At 31.9% G+C, this 9900-nt stretch overlaps 1 long non-coding RNA gene across 1 annotated transcript; it reads right to left on the reverse strand.

Annotated features, from left to right (window-relative positions):
* Positions 1 to 4581: 4581 nt before the first annotated feature.
* LOC136228695 (uncharacterized) lies at positions 4582 to 6316 on the reverse strand. The gene is made up of 3 exons (XR_010688815.1): positions 6221 to 6316; positions 5330 to 5398; positions 4582 to 4785 (listed from the first exon to the last, which is right to left on the reverse strand). It is a non-coding gene; the product is annotated as an uncharacterized lncRNA (long non-coding RNA).
* Positions 6317 to 9900: the final 3584 nt, after the last annotated feature.

Consider the following 9900-nt stretch of genomic DNA (forward strand, 5'->3'; position numbering starts at 1 on the left):
CCCTCCATAAGTCTAATTTAATCAATTAAGATCATGTTTGTTTATTCATTTAAGTCCTAACTCAATTAACCAATCGTTACATCTTAACGACACACTAATCGCCTCCTAATTGCACGGTAATCGCATTATGCATACGAAACTTCCAATGACAATGAGATGAATCTAAAATGTATGTATTCAATCATGAAAACATATATGAATATGGGAAGACTCATATGTTAGGGTTTTAGGGATGTTACATATGCCATTCTTTCATCAACGTCAGGAGTTGCGAGAATATTATCTATGCTGAGGTTGTGCAGAAATTAGGAATTAAAATAGAAGATCACCCTAAACCGTACAAGTTGGCATGGCTTAAGAAATGAGGAGAGGTAACAATCTCTAAATGAGCTCGTATTCCTCTTTCGATAGGCTCTAAATATAAAGATGAAATTTGGTGTGATGTTATGCTTATGGATGCTTGTCACTTATTGTTGGGGAGACATTGGCAGTATGACTGTAATGTCAACCACAACAGGCAAGTTAATAGTTTTTCTTTTGTGTTTAACAATGTTAAGCTTGTGTTGGTTCCAAGTACTTCTGTTGAGAAACCTGTAGCTATAAGGGAAATAAGAATCTTTTTGTCCTTATCCCAATTTGAAAAGGAGAAGTAGTATATGTTTTGGTCAAAAAAGAGGTTGTTCAAACCACTCCAGTTCCACAAGAAACTCTTGCTTTAGTTCAAGAATTTCAGGATGTGTTTCCTGATAGGGGTCAAAAACCCCTATCTTTTAGTACGATTTTATGGACTATTTTGTATCTTTTATTTTCTTTTTATTTACTTTAATAGCAATTTATTATTGTTTTGTCAATTTTAGATTTTTAAATTACTTTTAGCTTTTTATTAAATTTTTCTAACTTTTGTCAAGTATTTTGTCACTTTTAATAAAATAATCTCTATATGTTATTTTGAGCTTTATCTGTACCTAAAATTAAGAAATTAACCTACCAAAAATAAATCAAATTTGACTTGGTAATTAAAAAGGATTTTTGGTAGGATAATTAATTAATTCTGGGTGAATTATCTAAATAATATTTTATGAGATTATGTGCAGATTTTTAGAGATAAAGGTGGAGATTTTTTAGGATCAGAATCAGAGACCCACTCGGCGCATCAAATTCAAATAAAAATCATGCAGAATATTTTGGCAGATTTTTAGGGATTATCTTTGGGCTTTTTGTATTTAAATAATTAGATTTTTTTATCCCCAAAGATAAATTAATTTTTATTAGATAATATTTGGAGAGTTATTTTTCCATTACAATAGCTTTTTATTAATTAGTCTTTCATTAGAAAAGCTTTTTATTAATTAGTCTTTTATTAGGAATAGGTTTTATTAATTAGTTTTTCATTAGGAATAGGTTTTAGTTTTTCATTATAAATAGTTCCATTTCTTAGGAATTATTTCATCTTTTATCTTTGTAAAAACCCTAGCACCTTGAGAAATCCTCTCCACCTCCTCCATCTCCTTCAACCTCACCTCCGAAGCTCCATTCACCGATAATTGCTCAAGTTCCATCCTTAAGTCCTAGGAAGACGCCTGCATTGGTAGACAGGTTCCCTGAAAGGGATTTTTCTTCTCTTTTTATATTATGTCTAGCCTCTGATCCATGCTATGAATCCTAGGCTCATTGTATCTTCGTGACAATACTCTTCATCTTCAATATATATTATAGTTTTGTTTTGTTCAATTGTTTTATTGCTTAAATCTTTGTCTTACGCTTTGTCTGATTGGTTTAACTTATTCGATAATCCAAATATTAAGTTGGCACATATTGCGAGCTGAATCTGACCCACTCAGTGCCTATAGGATTGACGACCCTATAGATGATTAAGCCCAAATTGCTGAGCCTTAGAGCTAGTTTCAGCCTTACAAGGGAATCACGAACTAGGTACCTCAGAAGGATAGGTAGGGTTAATCGCCTCGGAGACAAGTGACTTAGATTAGGTTTTAAATCCGTTGTCTAAATAATCTATTTTCATTATTATCGTATCACCCCATGTCCCTTCGGGCAATTACATTGGTAAAAGATCAATTAGGAGTAGAATAACGTAATTAGGGGTAGAATAACTTAGCTAGGAGTAGCGTAACTTAACTAGGAGTAGATTAATTTAACAAAACCAAATTCAAACCCCCCACAGCCTAGATAACATCTGAGACTGAGTCGTTCGGTACTTGCAGGAATAAATCTTGTGGATTCGATACCTGGACTTGTCCAGATTTTATTACTTGATAACGACGGGGTACACTTATCCCTTAGTGAGCCTTGCGGTACCGACGCCGTGAGGCGCATCAAGTTTTTGGCACCGTTGCCGGGGATTTACTTTTCCAGCAATATCGAACTAAAGGTCGAATTGTTAGTTTAGGCATTCCTTTGTGAATATCCTTTGTTTATATCATCTATACTTGTTTATATATAATCGTTTATACTTGTTTATACATATACTTGTTTATATACGATTCTTTCGTACATAATACAAACTATAATTAAAAAGGATTTGTTAGTTTATGCACTTTTTTGTGAATATTGTCTTTGTTTTTAATTTTTATTGTTATTTCTAATGATTCTTCTTTTTTGAGAAAATGGCTAGAAACAATGGAAATAAGGAATCTGTTACGTATTTGCTTAACTTCCTATCTACTCACGAAGATCAAACTGATGATTTGTATGTCTCAATTAAAAATTTATGCATGCAAAAAGGGATCCTAGTTGATTCAACCGCGGACGAATCAATTAAAGAACCCAATTTGGTAGGTCAGGTTGATAAGGTAATATTTTTTCCCATTAACAATGAAGAACCGATCCCTAATTATGAGAAACCAAAAGTTTCAATATTAATTGAGGAATCAGTTGAAATTGAGCCTCTAGAGAATAATCCAAAAATAGAAGAGTTCGGGTTTGCTCCATGTCTAGAAATTTTCATCCTCTTTAATCTACCTAGAGAATCAAAAAGGGAGCAAACTAAACTTTTTCATAATTTATTTAAATTTCATCCTTTGCTTTCATTAAAATTCTTTGAAACTGATAATCCGTTTTGCAGGTACGGATTATTTATTCAGGAATTTGAATTCCTAACGCGAATGTCAGCATACACCTAGGAGGGAATTCTATGTCGAGCTTTTTTTTTAATTCAAAAAAAAAAATCTTTGGAACTGATAATCCGTTTTGCAGGTACGGATTATTTATTCAGGAATTTGAATTCCTAACGCGAATGTCAGCATACACCTAGGAGGGAATTCTATGTCGAGCTCACCGACTATAACGTAGCGCTTCTTGGGAGGGAACCCATGTTTTAATAAAACTTTTCAGGTTTATTTTATTTAGATTATACATTTATGTTTTTAGTTTAGTTCCTTAGTTTTGTTTTCCGTTTTTTTCTTCCCTTTCAGTGTTCGGGTTAAATATATATATATATATATATATATATATATATATATATTCGGACCTTCTGCCTGCCAGCTTGCGTCGAGCTGGAAAAAAAAATTCCCGAAAAAAAAAATAAAAAATTAAATAAATCGTGTTGCATTGTGTTTCGCTTTTAGTTTGTTCTATTATGTTATAATCCCAAAAATTGTACACTCTATCCGAAGTTAAAGTTTTGTTATTTATTTCTGGGGACTGAGAACCGAATCTAAAATTGCATGACAACTAGTTTAGGTGTAGGACACAATCCTTGTATCTATAAGCGCACGAGCTAAATATTGCATTTAAACTCTACTTTTGAAGAAATGTTAAAATCAGTACTTAGGTAGATAACTTAAGAATTGAAGGCATGTGATATTGAATTTGAGCTTGGGGAGAACTAATAAACACAAAATTGAAACCCAAGAATTGTGAGTTGAATTTGAGCCCAAGAGCGAACATCAAAAAGCTCTTTTTCTTGACATTTTTGTGTGAATGCTTTGACTTGTGGAAAGATTATAGATTTTGCATCTAATACTGAGTTGAACCTGCATGGAATGATTTGAGATGATAAATGATGAATCAGCCTCATTAGAACTAACCTTTTTCTTTACCTTATTTTCTCTTTTTCATCTACTCTAGGAAGCCCCTTTGAGCCTGTATTTTGTATCTTATAGATTTTCTTTCGTTCTAACCCAATTTTTGCAAACTATCACTTAGTTTGTTACCTAACACGAGTTTTTGCAAAGCTCACATTGAGTCTTTGTTTTCTTCTAGTGCTTTCTCTTTGTTTATGGCATTATAGTAGCAATCCAAAAGGCTAAAAAGTGAATGAGCATCATTATTCAAAAGAAAAAAGAAAAAAAATGAACAAAAAAGGGAAGGACTTCATTCCCCAGTTCTTAAAATTAGAACGTCTCAGAAAAAAAATATATCTATTTATAAAGAAATAAAAAGCTCAATCACTTCATATTTGCTAAAGCTATTTTTAAACTTTGTTTTTCTAGCGCTAGAACTCCTAACCCTTGTTGTACCTTTAACCATCTAACCACATTACATGTAACACCCTATACGTATAATTTTTTTTTCCTAGACTATTCATTAGACAAAGTATTTATTTATGCTTATACTCGTAGTAATATTAAACACATACACGTAAATATATATATATGTATTTATACACCAAGTTTACAAACTTATTTAGTCCAAAAGTTTACTTATACTACATGCTTGTGAGGAGAGGAGAGAGAATGAGGTGGAACACAGCCAACCGACCTTTCATCCATGCTATCTACAATATCGACCTTCTAGAGACTCTTGTTCATCTACTTCATCAACCAACTGAAAAATTTAGCGATTTATATGAGTTGCCACTCAGTGAATATAAACAATCAATGAATTATAATCACATACACATACACACATACAAATTCATGCATATGCAACTGATAAACCTTTTATTAATTTTGTTGTGACACCACCAGCTAGACACTTCCCGGGATCAAGTAGCAGGTAAACGGTAACACATGTATTGCTATACAGCCTTGTAATTTCATAATTCGACCTTTCGGTCCATGTAATCAAGTAGTCCATGTGAATGACCATATAGGTCCAAGTAGTCCGTATATCTGACCATATAGGTCCAAGTAGTCCATATAATCAAGTAGTCATAAGTGCCTAGACTGGTATGTCACAACGCCATTTACGTTTTATGCAACATGTACACATGCTTTGCATTTAAGTCATTCCATCACAAGTAATTCAATCAAGTATCATTTCACATCAACATAGCAAAACAATTCACAATATCACAAAGTATCAATTCATATCAACATTTCAATCACAACTTCAGAAGCCAAAGTATTCATATCATGTTTATACTCACAACTAAGCCGCTAGCTTCATTGACGGCGACTTGTACCTTCCTCCGGAATATCTTCAAAGGTTTGAGTACCTATAATTATAGTTTAACATATGATTAAAGAGACATCATTATTTATTTACCAAATTTCATTTTCTTATTCTTCTTTTATTCCATAAACTTCAATATCAAATAATATTTCTCAAGGACCCGTCAATACCAAAAGTCTTGTAACTCTCTCTATACTAAACCAACTGACCTAATTCTTGTTTTGTTGTACTCCTAACTCATATATGAAGATCATATTAAAATTTTATCATTTTTATAGAACCACCCAACTTATGGCAAAATTTCTTTTGAAGTCCTATCTCAGCATCAACTCGCCTGTACCAATTCCACGAAATCACCTATAACTCAAAAGATATAACTCCAAATGGTCTGATTCCTTTTTCTACTTAAACGAGACAAACATGAGTATACTATATCCAAAATTCAGAATTTTCTAAGCTATGTACAATTTATAACCGAATTTATAATCTGACCCTGTGTCAACACATAGGCAACATAGCACATATGAACTTCTTTCCTAATTATATCTTAACATACAAATACAATACCAACCAAACTTTCCAGATCACTAATTAATAAATGAACATTTCTTATTTTTAACACCTCTCCAAATGAAGTCTTTAAAGGCTTCAAAAACATATCACAAAAACAGCTTCATATATAGGAGTCAACTTAGAGCTAGTCTAATAGATTATACCTTATCTCCTAAAATAATTAACCAAATTGCATGCAACAAATTTTGGGGTTTACCTAAGACATAAACTCAAAAATTCCTCTTCTTCAACTTCCTCAAAATCAGCTTCCAAAATTATGAAATAATTTGTGCAATGTGGTGTATAAACATACCTTTCTCTTCTTCTCCTACTTCTTCTTCTTCTTCTTCTCTTTTTCTTCAATTTCTCACTCTAAAATATGTCTCTCTCTCTCTAAAGTTCTGGAAAGTTTGAGATTAGAATCACTCATCTAACCCTTCTCCAAACCTATCTAATTGTATTTGGTAGATTTCCCTTTTTGCCCATTCATATCACTTATTATTACCATCCTACAATTTCCATCACACCATTATTATTATTATTATTATTATTATTATTATTATTGTTATTATTATTATTATTATTATTATTATTATTATTATTAGATCTAAAATTATATGATATATTATTTAGATTAAAATTTTCACAATTTACATTTAAGTCCCTATACTTTTAAGATCATTCAATTTAGTCCCTATACTTTAAAACACACTTACACATCTATTTCATATATTTTCACTTATCCTAATATTATTATTTATATGTATTCAATGATATAATGACATGTAAAATGCAAATATTATCTTCTAATGTTCCTAATAATGTCATGTAATGCATATGTCTATGTGAAATAAAATGCACAAAATCGAGATGTTACATTACAACCCCAATTCGAGGCTGTTTTTGATATCATCGGAGTCATGTAGTATAGTAGAGGAACTCGGATGAACGTGCAAAGTCAACGTAATCTTAAGCAAGAACATAAGCCGAGAGTAAACACTTTAGCCACTAAAATTCTGTGAATTGAGTGAACTACCTATGGTGAGGTGTTTTACTTAGCTATCCCCTTAAGCTTGTTTAATTGAACATGTATCCTTTTCTTAAGAATATGACCTGTGATAATTGAAATGCGGCTTTTGGATATCGTGTCTCTACTTTGTACTTCTGAATGCATGTAATTACAGATTCTCGAAATTGTGTCAAGCACCTAGTAAAACCAGGAGATTTTCTAGCTTGGCTTGTGATTGCGGGTTTAGTTTTTTAGTTTACTTGGGGACAAGTAAAGCTTTAAAGTGTGAGGAGGTTTGATAGGGGTCAAAAACCCCTATCTTTTAGTACGGTTTTAGGGACTATTTTGTATCTTTTATTTTCTTTTTATTTACTTTAATAGCAATTTATTATTGTTTTGTCAATTTTAGGTTTTTAAATTACTTTTTAGCTTTTTATTAAATATTCCTAACTTTTGTCAAGTATTTTGTCACTTTTAATAAATTAATCTCTATATGTTATTTTGAGATTTATCTGTACCCAAAATTAAGAAATTAACCTACCAAAAATAAATCAAATTTGACTTGGTAATTAAAAAGGATTTTTGGTAGGATAATTAATTAATTCTGGGTGAATTATCTAAATAATATTTTATGAGATTATGTGCAGATTTTTAGAGATAAAGGTGGAGATTTTTAAGGATCAGAATCAGAGACCCACTCGGCGTATCAAATTCAAATAAAAATCATGCAGAATATTTTGGCAGATTTTTAGAGATTATCTTTGGGCTTTTTGTATTTAAATAATTTGATTTTTTTATCCCCAAAGATAAATTAATTTTTATTAGATAATATTTGGAGAGTTATTTTTCTATTAGAATAGCTTTTTGTTAATTAGTCTTTGATTATGAAAGCTTTTTATTAATTAGTCTTTTATTAGGAATAGGTTTTATTAAGGGAAAAGTACAAAAATAAACCTTGTGGTTACACCTATTTTCAATTGCAGTCTTGTGGTTTAAAAGTTTGCAAAATGGTACATTGAGGTTCATTCCGTTAGCAAACACATACCAAATTGACTAACGGTGTTAAAAGTCAAAGGGAAAAGAGTTAATTTGATCCTTATATTTATTTATTTTATAAATTAACCCCCCTTATTATCTAAATATTACAAACAAACCCCAAAATAAAAAATAAAAATCAATTAAACCACCTTTTCAATCTATTTTTAATTTTTAATTTTTTTTCTTCTTTCTCCCTCTTCATTCTTAATTTTCTTCCTTCTCTCTCTTCACTCATAATTTTTCTATCACAAACAAATCCCAGGGTTCATAGTTGCAGAGATTGATTTCAGGGATGGTTAAAGCAGGCACTGCCATGAAAGAATCTTTTCTTTAGATACTCAAATATGAGCTCTGCAAATTTCAAAAGCTTAGATTAATTTACAAGTTGTTGATCTGGGTCACAACAAACTCAGTGGGTTAATCCCATCCCTTCTTTTCACTCACCCGTCTGTTCAACAACTCACTCTCTCTTTCAATTCCGTAAAATCGTCGTTGCCGGCTTATTTTTCTTCTTCGACCACTGTTATTTTTTTCTCCCCGTACTTGATCATCCTCAATCTTCAAGGTTGCAGAGGATGAGATGCCATTAGCTTGTAGATTTGGGCTTGTTTCAGATTTGTACGTTAGTAATTATTTGATCCGTTTGTACTCAATATCCAATTTGTGACTAATGCTTATCAGGTGTCTGTGAAAAGTCCTGATATGGATGTGGTTTCTTACAATGTGTTAGTTAATGGGTTTGTTAAATCTGGTGATGTTATACAAGCACGGGAGCTGTTTGATCAAATGTCTGTGTTCAGAATGAGCTAATAGCTATGGATTTAAGCAACAATGGAATTGAAGGTTTTATATTGCATTAATGCCAAAGCCATCTGCTTTATCGCCGGAGAATAATAAATTAACAGGGATGATACCGATCCAATTCGCCATTAAAGATGATGCATCCGGCGGTGAGGTATCAGCGTTTGCGAGGGTATTATTGGGTGGGAATCACCTGTTTGGACTTATATTGGTTCCATTGATGGAGCTGAATGTAAGATTGAATGATAACTGCTTGCATAGGTGTCCGGTTGCTTTCTGTTGGGTGTTGAATTGATTTTAGAGAGAGAAAAATTAAGAGAGAAGAGAGAGAAAGAAAAAAATAAGAAATTAAAGAGAGATAGAAAAGATGGTTTAATTGATTTTTATTTTTTATTTTGGGATTTATTTGTGATATTTAGATAATAAGAGAGGTTAATTTATAAAATAAATAAATATAAGGATCAAATTAACTCTTTTCCCTTTGACTTTTAACACCGTTAGTCAATTTGGTATGTGTTTGCTAACGGAATGAACCTCAAGGTACCATTTTGCAAACTTTTAAACCACAAGACTGCAATTGAAAATAGGTGTAACCACAAGGTTTATTTTTGTACTTTTCCCTTTTATTAATTAGTTTTTCATTAGGAATAGGTTTTAGTTTTTCATTATAAATAGTTTCATTTGTTAGGAATTATTTCATCTTTTATCTTTGTAAAAACCCTAGCTTCCACCTTGAGAAATCCTCTCCATCTCCTCCATCTCCTTCAACCTCCATTGAAGACACCTCCGAAGCTCCATTCACCGAGGATTGCTCAAGTTCCATCCTTAAGTCCTAGGAAGACGCCTGCATTGGTAGACAGGTTCCCTGAAAGGGATTTTTCTTCTCTTTTTATATTGTCTAGCCTCTGATCCATGCTATGAATCTTAGGTTCATTATATCTTCGTGACAATACTCTTCATCTTTAATATATACTATAGTTTTGTTTTGTTCAATTGTTTTATTGCTTAAATCTTTGTCTTACGCTTTGTCTGATTGGTTTAACTCATTCGATAATCCAAATATTAAGTTGGCACATATTGCGATTTGAATCTGACCTAGTCAGTGCCTATAGGATTGACGGCCCTATAGATGATTAAGCCCAAAT

Source organism: Euphorbia lathyris, chromosome 5 (genome assembly GCF_963576675.1).
Source record: "Euphorbia lathyris chromosome 5, ddEupLath1.1, whole genome shotgun sequence".
In the NCBI taxonomy this organism is placed as follows: domain Eukaryota; kingdom Viridiplantae; phylum Streptophyta; class Magnoliopsida; order Malpighiales; family Euphorbiaceae; genus Euphorbia; species Euphorbia lathyris.